Source organism: Saimiri boliviensis, chromosome 20, assembly GCF_048565385.1.
Source record: "Saimiri boliviensis isolate mSaiBol1 chromosome 20, mSaiBol1.pri, whole genome shotgun sequence".
In the NCBI taxonomy this organism is placed as follows: Eukaryota; Metazoa; Chordata; class Mammalia; order Primates; family Cebidae; genus Saimiri; species Saimiri boliviensis.
Window position 1 is genome coordinate 16,636,476 of NC_133468.1, and position 18,205 is coordinate 16,654,680.

Genomic DNA, 18,205 nt, shown 5'->3' on the forward strand with positions numbered 1-18,205 from the left:
TGAAAGTAGGCAAAGGATAGGAACAGACACTTTTCAAGAAAAGCACATACGAGGCCAACAAACACATGAGAAAATGCTCATCACTGGTCATTAGAGAAATGCAGGTCAAAACTACATTAAGATATCATCTCACGCCAGTTAGAATGATGATCATTAAAAAATCTGGAGACAAAAGGTGATGGAGAGGATGTGGAAAAACAGAAACACTTTTACACTATTGGTGGGAGTGTAAATTAGTTCAACCATTGTGGAAGACAGTGTGGTGCTTCCTCAAGGACCTAGAAATAGAAATTCCATTTGACCCAGCAATCCCATTACTGGGTATATATCCAAAGGATTATAAATCATTCTATTATAAAGACTCATGAACATGTATGTTCACTGTGGCACTGTTTACAACAACAAAGACTTGGAACCAACCCAAATGCCCATCTGTGATAGACTGGACAGGGAAAATGTGGCACACATACACCATGGAATTCTATGCAGCCATAAAAAATGACGAGTTTGTGTCCTTTGTAGGAACATGGATGAACCTGGAAACCATTATTCTCAGCAAACTGACATACGAACAGAAATCAAACACTGCATGTTCTCACTCATAGGCAGGTGTTGAACAATGAGAACACATGGACACAGGAAGGGGAGGATCACACACTGAGGTCTGTTGTTGGGGGATGGGGAGGAACAGTTGGTGGTAGGGAGTTGGGGAGGGTAATATGGAGAGAAATGCCAGTTATAGGTGATGGGGATGGATGCAGCAAACCACACTGCCATTTATGTACCCCAGAACCTAAAGTGCAATAAAAAATTTATACACACACACACACACACACACACACACACACACATATATATATATATATATATATATGTATGTATGTATGTATAAGAAAAGAAAGAAAAATCAAGTGTATAGGTGGACCTGTGCAGTTCAAGGCCATGTTGTCAAAGGGTCAAGGTCAATTATACTTTTCATGAATTAGGGGATGGGATCTGTCCTCAAGTAGTTCTCATGTAGTAAGGAAACCAGTCATGTGTGCAGTGAAATGGCAGCATTTGGACATTTAATAAAAATGGATCCAAACATATATACCAAAGAAAAAAATTTGTTTTAAACTCTACCAATTCCCCTCCCTACCTCAAATTAGACTTTATAGTCTATTCTCCAATAAAAGAAAGTTACAAATGAAATACAGAGTAAAAAGAGCAGTTTAAACTTTGAAACTACCAAGGACCATGATCTAGGTGACTTACATTCACTCCCTTTAAAGGGTAACTTGTTACTTTTCCAGTTAAAGAGACAGAATGCTTTTTTTAACTGCTAACAGTGGGTTCAGCCATGGATTTGCTGTGACCAATAGAATGAGGCAGACATTGCAGTGTGATAGTTCTAAGCCTAATAACTTTAAAGTGTCCTTTGTTTCTATCTGGCCTCTTAGGATTTTGACATCTCATAAGAAGATCATGCTGGAGGAAACTAGAATATTTCACCCCACAACATGAGTAAATAAAGAAACCGCCTCAAGGTGTCTCTGACTGTGACCTCCACCCCGTCTCTCAATCCTTTGTCTCTCTCCCAAAGCACACGATAAGGCTGTTCTCCGAGGTTCCCTTATCTACTCAGAAATTGGACCCCCAAAGCGGAACACTGCTTTCCATCCCCTCCCTGAAATCTCATTATCTACCAAGGAAAGAAGACTGAGCAAGGCATTTACACCTGGACAGACTTATTCCCAAGATGATGCTTGTTTCTGGAGCACATACAAATTCCAAAGAGAATCAACTGCAAGTTAATATCTGTCTTCCAAGTCCATTCTATTTTCCTAATAACCATTTGTTGCCCCTTAAAAAAACTGTCTACATTCCCCTTCCCTATGAAGAAGGGTATATAAATTTCTGTACCCCATTGGGTTATTGGGCAATAATTCCCCTGTGATTCTCCCATCCTATGCATATTAAAATAAGATTTGCTTATTTTATTCATAGTGAAGTTGCCCTTTGCAGTTGAGTTTTTAGTGAAATTTCAGAGGGTAAAGGGGAAGCTTTCCTTTGTCTCCTACAATGCCTGGCCCTGTGGACTCAGGAGAAGGATGAGAGACACATGGAGTGTAGCTGAACGAGCCCAGCCTAGCCTAGAATAGCCTGTGCCAAGTCAACCAGCAGAGTGGTGTGCCATCTAAGTGTTTAGTATCTCGTACTGTGGCGTACGTTTGTTTGCAGTTTCAGTGTTAAAAAGCTAGCCAATAGTAATAGTTTTAATTTGTTGATATATTAAAATTAATTTTAATTTTTAAAGATATCTTTTACTTTTTCAAATCACTGCCTTTATTCTTAATACCCAATATTTTCTTCTCATTTTCCCAGTATATAACATATATGTTGGGCAAATTTCATAACTGTTTTCTTCAGTCATGTACTGAAAAACAAATAACAAAATAGTGTGGTACTGCCATAAAGACAGACATATAGACTAATAGAATAAAATAGCCCAGAAATAAACTCTCACATATACCAACAAATAATTTTTCAATAAGGGCACCAAGACCACTTAATGGGGAAAGGACAGTCTTTTCAACAGTGTTGGGAAACTGGATATCCACATGCAAAAGAATGAAATTTAACTCTTACCTTATGCCATAGGCAAAAACTAACTCAAAGTAGATTGCAGACGTAAACATTAACAGCTAAAACAATAGAATTCTTAGAAGAAAACATAAGGTAAAAGATTTATGATGCTGGACTTTGCAGTGACTCTTTAAATATGACACAAAAAGCACCAATAATAAAAGACAAAAGAAATAAATTGGACCTCATCAAAATTAAACGCTTTTGTGTATCAAAGGACAGTATCAACAGAGTGAAAAGACAACTTACAGAATGGGAGAAAATATTTAAAAATCATGTATCTGATAAGTAATTAACATCCAGAATATATGACGAACTCTTACAACTCAGCAACACCAACAAAATCCAACTGAAAAATAGACAAAAGACTTGAACAGACACTTAAAAAAAAAACAAACCATAAATGGCCAATAAACCCATGAAAAGATGTTCAACGTCATTTTCCTAATCATAAGAAAAATGCAAATCAAAACCACAATGAGATACCACTTTATCCCCACCAGAACAGCCATTATAAAAACAAACAAAACAACAATAGAAAACAACAGGTGTTGAGGATGTGGAGAAAAAGAAATCTTTGTGTATTTCTGGCAGGAATGTAAATGGTAGCTCTTCAATAAAAAATAAAAATAAACCTAGAATTACTATATAATCCAGCAGTTCTACTTTTAAGTATGCTCCCTAAAGAATTGAAATCAGGAACTCAAACTGATTTTGGTACACTCATGTTTTTAGCGGTATTATTCATGATAAAAAAACAATCCAAGTATTCATCAAGTGGGTAAAAAATTGTGAAATATACATGCAATAGAACACGATTTCACCCTAAAAAGGAAGAAAATCCTGACACATATTACAACCTGAGTGAACTTAGAAGATATTATGCTAAGTAAAATAAATCAGTCATGAAAGAACACATACTGTATACTTCCAACTATGTAAAGTATTTAGAGTAGCCACATTCATAGAGACAGAAAGTACAAGGGTGGTTGACAGACACTGGAATAATGGGAAGTTAGTGCTTAATGGGTATTAAGTTTCAGTCTGGGAAGATAAAAAATTCTGGGGATAGATTATGGTGATGGTTGAACAATGATATGAGTGACTGTACTTACTGCCATTGAACTATACATATAAAAATGGTTAAATGGTAAATTTTACATATGTTTGATCTCAGTAAAACAGATAAAAACCCTACAAGCAAGCAAATTTATTTCAGACCATTTTACTCTTCTGAACCATCCAACTGAGCATTGATCCTGAGTTGACATTAAGTAAATCCCAAACTTAGGATCCTAAAGCAGAGGCAGGTGGGAGGAAGACATGCTAAGACATGCAGGTTGTATCTGTTGTTGATGGGTTTTAGTTTCGCTCTCCTCCTACCTTCTTCTAGTTCTATCTTTCTAGAGTTAAAGTGTAGAGGAAGAGTTAAGAGAGGTATTAGGGGTTATTAAATGGAGCAATTCTATTGATGCTGGTGAAGAGATACTTCCTGTCACTTTCTGGCTTGGTATAGTCTGACTGCTGCTGTAGCCTCGGCTGGTATGTGATTTCTATGTGTGGCATGCTCTCCCAAGATCTCTGCCTCTTACCTGGCTCTGCTCCCACTGAAACACTGTGGCAAGACTGCTGATTCTGTAACTCAGCAAGTATCCAGGCAGGCAGCGAGATGCCAGCCTCCCTTTATTATAATTTACTACCTATAATTTACTTTAAAACACATCAGTATAGACAGTAGGATATAATGGCCTGTGCATTGAATTCATTCTCCTGGAAAAGTTAGTCCACATTTAATCTAGTCTAATCAGAAATGCATAGTCCAATGAAGCATAGCTAGCATTTGAAGACTTCAATCAGGGATCTACAGATTGCTAAGACATGCATTTTAAATCTGTATTGGAGGACTGACTTACTAGGATAAGGTATATCTGAAGAATGAAGTGTGGAGTTTAGAATATGGGGGTGGCTAAAAAAATCTGTCCTTGTATAAACAGGGTGAACCATAGTCAATATGTCCACTCTTGCAACCTAACACATTTGGAGAAACACATTTAGTCCATGGCATTCTACACTCTCTCTTGCCCACTTCATCCCACAGTCTGAAGGATTCTGTTATTTGATTCAATTAGAAAATTAGTTGATCATGCTATCCGAATATTGTTGGAAACTTTCATGTGGTCAAAGTACCTAATGGCCAGAGCAGGAATTCCCTGAGCTTACAGAAAAAGATTGAATGTTCCATTTTTGTGTCTGCTTGCTAAAAAATGTTTACATGAGTCACAAAATTTGTTCCAAACTCTTAGTAGGTGCTCAATAATGTCTGCAGAATAAAAATTGCACAGGAACCTAAAAGACCTACTATTTCTCACTTGCAAAAGAAGAAATGAGGCCTGACTAGAAACTGAGCAATCAGGAAAATTTATTTATATGTCAGAATCTAATACACAGAGAAAACGATATGGATAGCTAGCCAGATGAATAATAGATAGATAAATGAACTATTTCATTGCTTCCATGTCTGTTTATAATGGTTAAAGGGTTCAGCTACAATTCTCTTTACATGCTTAACCTCTCAGAGTCGGGAATAATGCACCCTCTTGTAGCCCATTCCAGGGGACACCAAGTGAAGTGTCTCCCTTGAGTCCAATTACACCTTCTTCCAAATAGGAGCCCTGTTACTTTCATGAAATTGTAAAATCTCAGAGGAATAGCAGCTGCTTCTGCAGCTGTAATGCTGAATAGAACCTTAAGTAAATAGCTAGAAAGGCCAGTGAACAATGAATTATAATAAACCAACTATAATTAGTAATAAAAGCCTTAAAATAACTGTACTCATGAGATAGTATTGGTCATATCCTTGCTGTGTTCTGGAAATAATAGAATCATTTTTTTCACCCAGTGTAACTACAATGGTAATTAAAAGCTGATTTAGGATCAAAGGCAACCTCAAGGTTATAAATGTAGGTAGCTCGCTCTGAAAGTGTAAGTCGCTTGTTCATATTCACGTATTCACATTTTTTAAAAAAGTGGGAAGGGGCTTTTGTAGTCTGTTTTAGAAAAAAAAAAATCAGCTGATAAGTGAAGCAAATCACTCCATTGATACAAAAGCATTCCCTAAACATTTTAAGGAGAGAAGACATAAGTTGGCATGAGGGGGAAAAAGTATCTGTTTATACAGTGCTTTCTCTCTAGAAAGATACATTTTAATTGCTAATATCCATGATATAAGATGTGAAAGAAACTGAACTAATAGTGAATAATATAAGCAAAAGTAGTTGCATGCTACTTCCAACAGTTTTTAGCAAAGGTAGGGACTTTCTGGTCCTAAACCAATTTCACCTTTGCTGCGTGGTACAAATATCTATTTATTATTGTATTTTTCTCACTGTTTCATAACCATTTACTATTACAGATTTTATAAATTACTTGATAAAATTAACATCTCTAGATATAAGCACAAAACCACAGCAGAGAGAATGTATCAATATCATTAAGGGCAATGTTAAAAAATGTATTATATTTGGGGCTTCAGGATGAGTATGATATTCTATTAACAAGGAGTCTTCAAGGGAGACACATGATGTGATCCCATACTGCTGGTAATAGTGAGCAAAATAAAAACAGACTTGCCCTCATGGAGTTTACAGTCCACCTGGAGAGACTGGCATTCATCAATTAATGACACAGATTCATGTACGATCACTAAGTCCTTTAAAGGGGAAGTCCAGAAAGCCACAAAATGTGTAGAACAGAGAATCAGCTAGTCTTGGGAGGGTGGGGAGGTGGTTAGAGGATGAATCCCTGAAGAAGAACCCTTTTGGACAGGAAGGATGACCACTAGGTGAAGGCACCCTCTGGTGGAGTGCAAGGGGAACATGGCATGACGGGGTGATGGAGAAGAGTCACGTTCACATTTGCAAAAAGTTATACGGCTAAAGGTGACATGGCACATAAGCAGAACTCACCAAAGCCATTTTTTTTTCCTACAAGAAAAATTTTGCAAATGTGTTTATTTGTTCCATTGCTAAGCAGTCATGGTACATCTAACATGAGTACTTTTCTCTTTCCTCTTTTATGCTGCTGGCATCCTTTCATGAGTTAAGACATAACCACAGCATCTTTGTATACTTAGCATTCCAAAAATTCACCAAGGGAAGCAGCTACCCATGTGTTAACCCCATCATAAAGGGAAGGAACCCAAGTGATATTAATCTGTATGTTCCCAGCCTCAACTTCCTTTCACGTGACAGGTCCTCAGTAAACATAGAATAACATGAAGCATGAAGGAAGATCATGAGTGAGGACAGTAATGAGACAACAAGACTGTGATTTACTCATTTGTTAAAACATTATTGATCACCTACCAACTGCCAACCATTTTTTTTTCTGATTTGTAGGAATAGTCACAACACAAACAGAAATAAATCTTAGAACTTACTTGCTAATGGGATCAAAAGAAACCTTAATAAAGTAATTAAATCAATAAAAATATGTTGTGATAGGTGCTACTAGAAAGGCAAAAAATGGAGTGATGACAGAATAATATATGCTACTCAGAAAAGTCTTCTCTAATTATGGGATATCTGAGCTGAGCTAAGAATGAAAGATGAAAACAGGTCCACTTTAAGAAGCACAGGTGAAGAGCAGACACACGCAGACACCTCAGGTTGAGGAAGAGCTGGAATGTTCTTGGAAGGACAGGGACAGAGACTCATTCATGCTATTGCAGAGTGGTTAACAAGCAGGAGATAGGTAGATTGTGAAGATCAAGAATCAGGTAAGAGTAGAAGCATGCAGGTATGTTGAGGGCAAGGAAGATAATCTAGATTTTCTTCTGAGACCACGGGAAAGCGAATGGCAGGTATTAGGCAGCAGAGTGGCCAGCACCTCAGGGTGCACGTTTTACAGAGATCTTTCTGATTGAGAAGAACTGGATGAGGAAGGCAAGCATGATAGCAGGAACATATGCCCAACACCAATGATCACATGGTTTGTGAACAGGGAACCTATTTCTCTGTCTTGGCCACAAGGAAAAACAGAAATAAAGCGGAGCAAATATGTCAACCTATGAAGGTGACAATAAAAACAGCTGACAGATATGATCATGTTATCTAACAGAATAAAATAAAGAATGAATGAACAAATGAATGAAGAGTGAGTAAGTGAATTAAACCCAGACAGGAACTGAGGGATTTGTTTGTGCAAAGCCTATAAGCATTTGTGGGTACACCAAAGAATACCTATCTATCTTAAACCATGATCTTTTAATTTCAACTATAATTTGTGACATGATCCTGCCTCTACTTCACATTCCATTTGGCAAATATTTTCCTGTAACATAGGCGTAGTGCTTTGAAAACAGTATTTTTCTATTATCTAGCATCAAAACATTTTTATGGCTCAGATTAATTTTTTGCCTGAACTCCAGAGGAAACCCTTCTAATGATATTCTGATTGGTGTCAAGGAACACACTGTTTTAATTCAGTCCAGCTGTGACAATTTGTGCTCATTTCTCTTCTCTGTGAAGGTGCACCTTTTGCTTGTGGCCACCTAATTCTTGACACTGGGTTTTCCACCATCATGATTTGACCTGGGTTCCTGATTTCCCACCTTGGCCTTTTGACCTCTCCCATTTCTCACACTGAGAGTATATTTTCTTTGGCTTCTGACCTAAGCTTTTCTCATTAGCAGGCACTAATGAGCACTCCAGTGAAAGCAGTAAGAAGACCCTGTCACACCTCTATCTCTCTTAGAACTTATGTGATGCCAGGCTGACTTCCAACCCAAAGAAAAGTAGGATCAAAATATATTTACAGACTTGTCATCATAAAAAGAAAAAAAGCTGTAATTTGGACACATCTTACTAACTGAGCAAGGCTTCATAGTATTAGAGTCAAACAAATTTGTATCTTTTTAACTCTGTCCTATATAGGGTCCCTGGAACAATATGAATATCCAACATATTTACAGTATTTTAGACACTGCTACTTGTTTTACATGTGTTTTCCGGTTCAATTTTTATAATGAACTCATTAGATGGATTCAATTTTTATTCCCATTTTACAGGTTGGGAGACCATAATTTGAAGATGTTAAATAGCTTACCAAGATTATATGGTTAGGAAAGTCAGAATTCATCTCAGACCTGTGTGCTAAAACCTCCACCTTTAGCTACTATTAATAGCTGGAGTATTTTCCAGGAAAGTAAAGCACTTATTCCTCTATGCTATATTCTATGTACTTTATTCCTGGGTTTAAAATAGATTAAATTCATGTCATAACAAGAAAACAGGATGTTTTAAGTGAAAAGTCTCCATGTATGAGTTGAAAACCTAATTATCATTATACTAGCATATATAGCCAAAAAGTTAAAATATTAACTATAACATTAATTTTCTCTATGGATTATTTTGGGATTGACATAATATGAAATAGCAGGCCAGCCATTCAAATTCCATCACCAATTCTTAAGACTTGTCTAAAACCTAAATTCTACCTTAATACATTCAATTGAATTTCAGTGTCAAGGATAATTTTTCTCACCCTTCCTTCTGTCTCTAAACAGGAGGGGAAAATGTGTATCTCCAAACAAGATGTTGTAAACTTTTCAGAATACCAGAAATTTGGCTTCAAGGCTAGAAAACTCATTTTATTTAATAATTCAAACCTGTCTTCCTAGGTGGGCCTCACCACTGCAATGAAAGTTAGGAGCATGAGACTGCCTTCCCCAGGAAGCACACTCTTCTTAGCATACTGATCAGAATGGTTCCCTCTTTGTCTTCAATGGATCAATAATATTGAGGCTGCCAAAGTATCTGTCCAACAGAGGACTCCATTTCAGAATTCACTCATGAAATTTTTTTCCAAAACAGCAGCTGATATTATCACAACTCATCAATTTCTTACCTCCTCTGACCATAGCTTATATGTATCTAACATCAAGAGTTCTTATCCTCTTTTACATTATAGCAGTTTCCTTTGGGATTATATTTCAGAAAGTAAAATGCTCTTTGGGAACTATTTAATTTTTCCTTGGCTTGTTCTTTTTCCTGCCCATCCACCCTTGCCCCCCTAAAATCCCATAGACTTGTCATTTTTAAAGTTGAAGTATCAGCTTTATCATCAAGTTTATCCTCTGTAGGCATGAAAAAGCAAAACGAAAGTGAAAGGAAAGAACTGAAACACCAAGAAAATACACACACACACACACACACACACACACACACACACACACACACGCAACTATAAATCTGTAAAAAGCATACATACACACAAGCAACCTACTTTGTGTTAAAAACAAAAAGAACAGAAAATTTCATTAAAACCTCACAAAAAAAACACAGAAATGTCTAGTGTTGCAAGTTTAAAAGCTAGGCATTCTCAAGCACTTATTAAAAAGAAAAGTAAATAATAAAAATAATACATTCAGTTGTAAGTTTTTTCAGAGTTTTCGGAGTGCTGTTACGTAAGTGATCTCACTACCTTTTTGTAGCTTGAAAAAATCTAATGCAATGTGTAATTTGCCTCGGTACTATGGCATGTTTCTATTTTATAAAAGAAAACTGTAAACAAGGTTTTTGTGCAAAAAAGCAAAACAAACTGCATACTAAATAAGAGAAAGCATCCATGAAGATGGCAAGAACAGTCAAGTTTCAAGAAAGCACATAATTAGCTATGGCTTGGAACTTTTCCAAAATCTCATTCACCAACTGGCTAACACTTAGGCTGAAACACGCTGGGTGACAGAAAGAACGCTCAGGGTGAGAACTACCAGCTCTGAGACAGAGTCTCATTAGAGCACATCAGGGCTCCCTCTACTACGGCCCTTCCTGGTCTAGGGCAATAGACGCAACGAAGCAAAAGGGGACCCCGACGTGTGCTCATCTGACAGCATAGCCAAGTCAGGATGGTAACTTCGATTGAAAATCAAAGAAAAAGATCACACTCGTAACAATCGTGAACCCACAAAATTGAAACCTGACAGAGTCCTAGATGGCAGACTTTATATCTAGGTCTGTTCATGGATATTGATATAATTTTTAAAAAATGTTTTCTGTTATCATTTATTTAGTCATTTAAATAACTTCCCTTAAACAGCTATACATCAGACAATATAAGACACTGTCATATCAGCAAGCAGCTCCTGGACTAGAGATGAAATTGATAAGGAGAATTATGGTAAGTGGTAAGTTGAGAGTGTCATGAGGGACCCGGGTATCTACCTAACAGCCTGAGAGGAGAGAGAAGCAGCTGTGTGTTTTTTGATAAACACATGCATTATTTTTTTTCATGTATGTGAGTAACAAGAAAGGTTACAATTCCCACTAAGAACAAGTAAAATAATGCTACTGCTGATTTGCATATGTACTTAGGAACAAGAATTCAAATACTTTCATTGGGTGAACACAATAGTGACTCTAGTTTTATGACACATGTGCTGTCATTCCTGGGGATTACCTACAGAAGAGCTTCAACAGGGTGCTGCTCTCTAAACACCACGCAGAGCCGTCTGGATGTCTTCGTTGAATCTGGAAAAGGGGAAAAGCACTAGTTAAAGCTATCAGCTTATGACACAAAAGGTAGCACTGAGAATAAGTGATAGGAAACATCCACACCACTAAGATCTGCCCACCGAACACAGAGAATGCCAAGGACATAGGTGGATTAGTGGGTTTATCTCAGAAGTGACAGGTTTCTGCATTTCAGAAGCATCATGCTGGAGTGGGTGATGGAAGAGCTTTATATGAATAAAACCAAGATCCCCATTCACTGGAAAACACTGGGTTTCTTTTTTTGATCTAAACCCAGTTTGGAAATCCTAGATTAACCTGATAGAGCCAGTTTTTCTTCAATTTCAGTTGCTGTTTCCATGAGGATTCAAGGAAATTCTGAAATGCAGCGTCTGTCACTATAACCATTAACAAACATGCTATGGAAGTAAAGAGAAAACGCTTTTTAAAAAAAACAACTTCTGCTTTTTAATAGTTTTACTTTCTTCCCAAAGGTCACACAAGCTATTTGTCTCTCTGTTGGGTGGCTGCATTCATTTCATTTCATCATTTAGAGAGATGATCAGAAAGTTATTTTTTGTCTTAGATTTGGACTTCATTTAATTCACTGAAAAGAAATGCAATGGGCAAAAAGCTGCAAAACAGCATATCTTACTCTGAATCAACTATCTCATGAGTAAGCCTTTCTATTGGGTTCAATCTTCCATGAGAATCTTAAAGAATTTACAACATGCCACCGTAACACACTTGTGAATTTCTTTTAATGTTGGTAGCGTAAGTTAAACACAATAACCACAAGAAAATTACATTTGAACCTTCTCCAAGCATAAGCTTGAGAATGAAGGTGACAAGGCAAATATTTGGGACTATACACAAGTGGAGAGACACCTGATGATTTTATCAGGTTCCTGAATTGCTTTGGGACTTTTCTCTGAGTTCTGACAAGTAATCAGATGAAAACTGTCAATTATGATAATTGGAAAAGACCTCTTTAGCAAAACCTGATGTTGGAGCTCTAAAATATTTCTCACTCTACCTGCATTAGAGTTTCTGGAACTACAGTCACAAGAGAAACACAGTGGAAATGGAAAAGCAGATGTTTTGGCCTCTATTTCCAAGGTAACTATCCTAACTGCTAATTCTTAATGAATATCAGCTCTAGAGAGCTTTGCTTCTAGGGCCTAGTTTTTCAAATGGGAACCTAAAACCCTCTGCAGAACTCTGTTTTGATGATCACGATAGTAGTCCCTTTTGCTTCTGAAAAGAAAATAAGAATAATTAAGCACTTAAATCTTCTACAGATGAGGCTACTTTTTTCTCCTTCTTAAAAATAATCATCAGGCTCTTTGTAAACAGAACCTAATTAATATAACTAGTTTCATCATAATTATCAGCCTCATAAGACAAATTTTGTACCCATGATGTACAATCTGCACGGAATTCCCTAAGTTATAACTAAGGGACTTGTCTTCAGAGTTGACCAAATAGCACTGTAAAGAATTACTAACCCCATTAGAGTAGCTGGTTTCATCTACCAGAAGATATTAAAACCCTGTCAATGTGATTTCTATCATGAAGGTTTTCACTGAAATAATAAAAAATGAATGAAGGAAATCAAATGCAGTCATCTAGTTAAATATTCATTTTCCAATATTTAGAGAGCTGTTTATGATCCTTTGAACATCTGGCCTTTACTAGAGTATTGCCTGATTTTAAACTTCTCATATGATAGCAAATTCCAGGAAGGGCACCAGTTAAGCCCATAACTATGAAAAAGCCAAAATAATGAGGTGTCCTTCTTCTGAATCCAAGAATAATGGAACAAACAGTTGATTCTAGTAAAAAAAAAAAAATCCTGGAGAATTCTTTCAGTGCCTAGGCCAGAGGCAAGTGAAGCTCTGATTGTTCAAAATTTAAGAAGAAACTCCAGGTGTGGACCCTCTCTGTTCTTGAAGCTGAGAGAAAGGGCCTCCTTACATTTTGCCCCATAGGTACCTCATTTACTTCATTCTGGTCCTGGCTCTGAGTCCTCTGGCATTTGTGGTAATTGTATTTCATTGCAGTTTTATTGATAACCATGAAAATAACAAAAATTTTTGTTTGCTTGTTTTATTTTAGATGAGTCTCACTCTGTTGCCAGGCTGGAGTGCAGTGGTGCTATCTCAGCTCACCGCAACCTCCACCTCCAAGGTTCAAGTGATTCCCTGCCTCAACCTCCCGAGTAGCCAGGCTTACAGGCGCGTGCCACCATGCCCAGCTAATTTTTGTGTTTTTAGTAGAGACAAGCTTTCACCATGTTGGCCAGGATGGTCTTGATCCCTCAACCTCATGATCTGCCTGCCTCGGCCTCCCAAAGTGCTGGCATTACAGGTGTGAGCCACCGTGCCTGGCCAACAAAAATTGTTTAAAAATTTTTCCCATATTTGATAGAATTGTAAGACTGTTATCTACAATTGCAGCTTAAATAAGAATATGTATTTTGGTAAATATAAGGTTAAATAAAAGCAAAATCCTCAGATAGGGATAGGAGGTAAGAAATCAGGTAAGGTTTCATCATAATTATGAAGGTGAGGTGAAGGAGGTAAGGTGAGGTAAAGGAGAAGCTTCCTAAGTTATTTCCTAACTTTATCCCGCCTACACACACCCAGGAGAGGTCCGGGTGAGTAGCACAGTCATTGGGCAAGATCAAATATAGTGCTAGGAAACAAACAAGTGAAAGAATGAAATAAAAATAAACACATTAAGAGAATGCAATCAAGAAGGCACATGCCTCGGTGAAACAAAACAACCAAAATGCCGAAATGTAAAGTGGAAAGGAAAAGGTAGTGAAAACTCATATTTCAGTTCTGAATTCAAATCTGAGCCCAGTCCTATAAGTGAACTTTTGAAGCAAGTTAATTACTATGAAACTTAGTTTCCTTATCTATGAATTAAGAATGATAGAATAGTAAGAGCAAAATCATAGCAATAATGGCTCTATTGAGGTAGAACTGTACCTATATGCCAGCAACTTTGAACAAGTATTATATCAATGTTATGATTATAGCCCTGGGTGATAGGTGTTTCTCCTATTTTACCAAAGAGAAAATGTGAATGCTAACATAATGCATTAAATTATTTTAGGTATAAATTATGTGATATATTTTTCATCAACATGCTTTAAATCATGTACAATGTCATCAGAATAATGTGTATATACACACACATACATGTATACATAGCATAATCAAAACAGTGCATTAAACTGAATGCATAAAGCACCTAGTAAGGCAGCAAGTTGTGGAAGCTCAAGGAGGAGTGGCCATTATTATGGTAAATTATAGATTTATTTGCTGAATGTTATTTTAATACAAATAAAAAGTTTTTAAAATATTTTATTATTAATTTATTAGTTATCTTTTTCACTATTCCATCAATGTGGAAAGAAGCAGCAAAGAAGAGTCCATCAGCGTCGTCACCAATCTCCCTCAAAAGGCACGACTAGATTTTGGGCTTTGAAAATTCCCAGTGAGGGCCAGGCATGGTGGCTCACACCCGTAATCCCAGGACTTTGGGGGGCCGAGGCAGGCAGATTGCCTAAGGTCAGGAGTTCAAGACAAGCCTGGCCAATATGGCGAAACCCTGTATCCACTGAAGATACAAAAAAAATTAGCTGTGCATGATGGCAGGTGCCTTTAGTGCCAGCTACTGGGAAGGCTGAGGCAGGAGAATCGCTTGAACCTGGGAGGTGGAGGTTGGAGTGAGCTGAGACGATGGCACCACTGCACTCCAGCCTGGGCAACAAGAGCAAAACTCTTTCTCAAAAATAAATAAATAAATAAAAAGAATATGAAAAAAAGAAAATCCCAGTGAATCCATTAATACTTAGACAAAGCATGCATCATCAGGGTATTAGGTACAAAGGGCCAGGAGAGAGGAAATTGGAGATCATGGATTTTCATAATACTACAAATGAAATGCTAAGAAGCTTAGTGTGTCAGGAGGAGCTGTCATATTCCTAAAGCCAAACTGCCCACTCCTGCCCATGGCCAAGTCTGGGTTTCAGGAGTAGAGCTGGGAAACACACCTAGGAGTTAAGATACCTGAGTTACTTTGGAAGGCTGAGGCAGGCGGATCACCTGAGGTCAGGAGTTCAAGACCAGCCTGCAACACGGTGAAACCCCATCCCTACTGAAAATAAAAAATTAGCTGGGTGTGGTGGCACATGCTTGTGGTCTCAGCTACTTGGGAGGCTAAGGTAGGAGAATTGCTTGAACCCAGGAGGCAGAGGTTGCAGTGAGCTGAGATTGCACCATTGCATTACACCCTGGGCAACAGAGTGAGACATCATGTCAAAAAAAAAAAAAAAAGATACCAGAGTTAGACAGCTGACTTTGTTGGAACCAACACATTTCTCAGGAGTTTGTGAGTCAACAAATAGAAACAAAGACCCCAACTGCTGTTCGCAGTTGTACAACGTAGATCTCTTAGCCTGCAGGTAATACTTTTGTATTAGAGGAGCTTCAGATTTCAGCTATAAGTGCACAGCTAAATACTGCTTAGAAATGTTTTCCCTTCATTTTTGTTGCCTTCCATTTAGTTTTGTTAAACAAAAGATTATAATTTGTCTACTCAAAAGAAAACCTTACAGGCACAAAATCTGTTTTCTATACATACAAGCCTGGAACACTGAGAAATTTATGAAAGAATAAAAAGGACATGGTTTAAAATAGGTATTATTATTGCTGAGCAATTTCAACTTGCCCTCTCCTTCCAGTAATAGGTTGGAGGAAACCCATCACCATTTACTGTGCTGCCTCACATCAGGAAGCAGGATGTCAAGGGAAGCTTGTTGATTAAAAATTAGATATCTATATTTTTCATTAGCAATCACTTCAGAAAACAACGAACACATCTAAAGCCAAAATGTCAGAGCAAATATAAGATTATCCCATTTCCATTCTCAGTACCTAGGTAATTATTGTATCAGAACATTCAAAACCTGCAGTCTAGATTAAATAACCCAGCAGCCTTTTAAAGGGTCATGGAGATTTGCCTTTGAAGGCAGTGGATCTCAGAATTGAAGCTCCCAGCAACTTGAGTGGAGGATGAAATTTTTTGTTTTTCTATGTAATCAGAAGGCACTTGGGTTTGTACCACGTGTTACATATAAACTTCACCAACCACAGCTGAGAAGATAGATGGTTGTGGATATGAGGAAAATAAGGGAGGAAGTCTCATGAAATCTGAAGTCTCTTGACTCAGAGGATCTGGGTGGAGAAATAGGGACTGTTGGTATAGGTATTTTGGTAGCAGAAATGCCAGTGAACAGTCTGCCTTAGAGCTCTAAGATACAACATCATCTTACTTGGGAGAGGCATGGGAGGAGACAGATTTGGTATATATTACGGAGAACCAATCAGTGTCACTTTAGAAATCACTGTAGCCTTAAGCCTTCTATATTGCCCTAACTATATGGAAGCCCAAACCCCAGTCAACTCTATCACATTACCCTGATTCTATTTTCTTCATAGCCTTTATCAATTATAAAAATAACTTGTTAGCCGGGCGCGGTGGCTCAAGCCTGTAATCCCAGCACTTTGGGAGGCTGAGGCGGGTGGATCATGAGGTCAAGCGATCGAGACCATCCTGGTCAACATGGTGAAACCCCGTCTCTACTGAAGATACAAAAAAATTAGCTGGGCATGGTGGCACGTGCCTGTAATCCCAGCTACTCAGGAGGCTGAGGCAGGAGAATTGCTTGAACCCAGGAGGCGGAGGTTGCGGTGAGCCGAGATCGTGCCATTGCACTCCAGCCTGGGTAACAAGAGCGAAACTCTGTCTCAAAAAAAAAAAATAAAATAAAATAATAATAACTTGTTTACTTCTTTATTGTCTGTCTCTCCCAACAGAATGTAAGCTCTTAGACAAGAGAGTTGGGGGTTTTCCACTCTTTTATCTCTAGCACCATAGAACGGTGCTTGGCACCATCAACAAGCAAAACAGAGAAATAATGTCAAAATAGTTGTGCCTTAAATGTTATGCCATATTAAGCAAAGAGTTTATGAAAATATATTGTCAAATATGTACATATTAGTATTTTAATATATTGCACAAAAAGTTTGTAAAATATATACATATAATTTGAATAATAACAAAATTAAAACCCATGTGGCTACAACCATCTGAAGAAAGGACCATGGTGGGGCACAGTGGCTCATGCCTGTAATCCCAGCACTTTGGGAGGGCAAGGTGGTTGGATCACAAAGTAAAAAGTTCGAGACCAGCCTGGCCAATGTGGTGAAACCCTGTCTCTACTAAAAGTACAAAAATTAGCCGGGCGTGGTGGTGCATGCCTGTAATCCTACTTGGGAGACTGAGGCAGGAAAATCACCTGAACCCAGGAGGTGGAGGTTGTGGTGAGCTTCCACACAGTTAGGCCCAGCCCACACAAAGGACACAGATTCCTAGCTCCAGGTATTTTGCTTTCCTTGCTTTCTCTTGATTAATTAGATTTGTGCACAGGAAATGCATTTAACAATAGGGAAGCTGGCTGGAGCTGTGGTCCTATCCATAAAAAACACATTCTTTCTACAAATATTTATTTCTGCATTACATGCGTTTACTAATGTTCAATGTATTTTGAAAATTACAAAACTTTTCAGAATAAGATGTACAGAGTGTACTTTTTTAAAAAAGGTAAATTTAAAGTATTTTATGAATATTTATATAATTTAATTTTACAAAACTGGTTTATTCTCATTAAATATATTATTAGCATGATTAGTGCTATAGTCTATTAAATGAAAGATGTGCATATTACTAAGGAAAAATAAATACTGCCAATTTAACTGTCACATGTCACCCATCAATCATAAGGTACACCTCTAAAAATTTTACAAATGATAAAATATGATAAAATATATGGACTTCATAATCAGTGAAATGTAGTACATTTTCTAATGAAAAAATACAGTTGGACACAGTTGTTACTAAATATTGCTTCCATAATACACTATTATACAACTATAATACAACATTTTAAGTGCTTGGTTACAAGATTATTTTAATTCCAGTTTTGGGTTTTG

At 37.5% G+C, this 18,205-nt stretch overlaps 1 protein-coding gene across 10 annotated transcripts in view; it reads right to left on the bottom strand.

Annotated features, from left to right (window-relative positions):
- Positions 1-18,205, bottom strand: part of TENM2 (teneurin transmembrane protein 2) — a 3,817,113-nt gene that overhangs the window by 1,641,445 nt on the left and 2,157,463 nt on the right. For all 10 annotated transcript variants that reach the window (XM_074390353.1, XM_074390351.1, XM_074390352.1 and 7 more), the window contains one exon: positions 11,090-11,156. The gene's annotated coding sequence lies outside the window, so the exon portion shown is untranslated. The remainder of the gene's footprint in view (positions 1-11,089; positions 11,157-18,205) is intronic.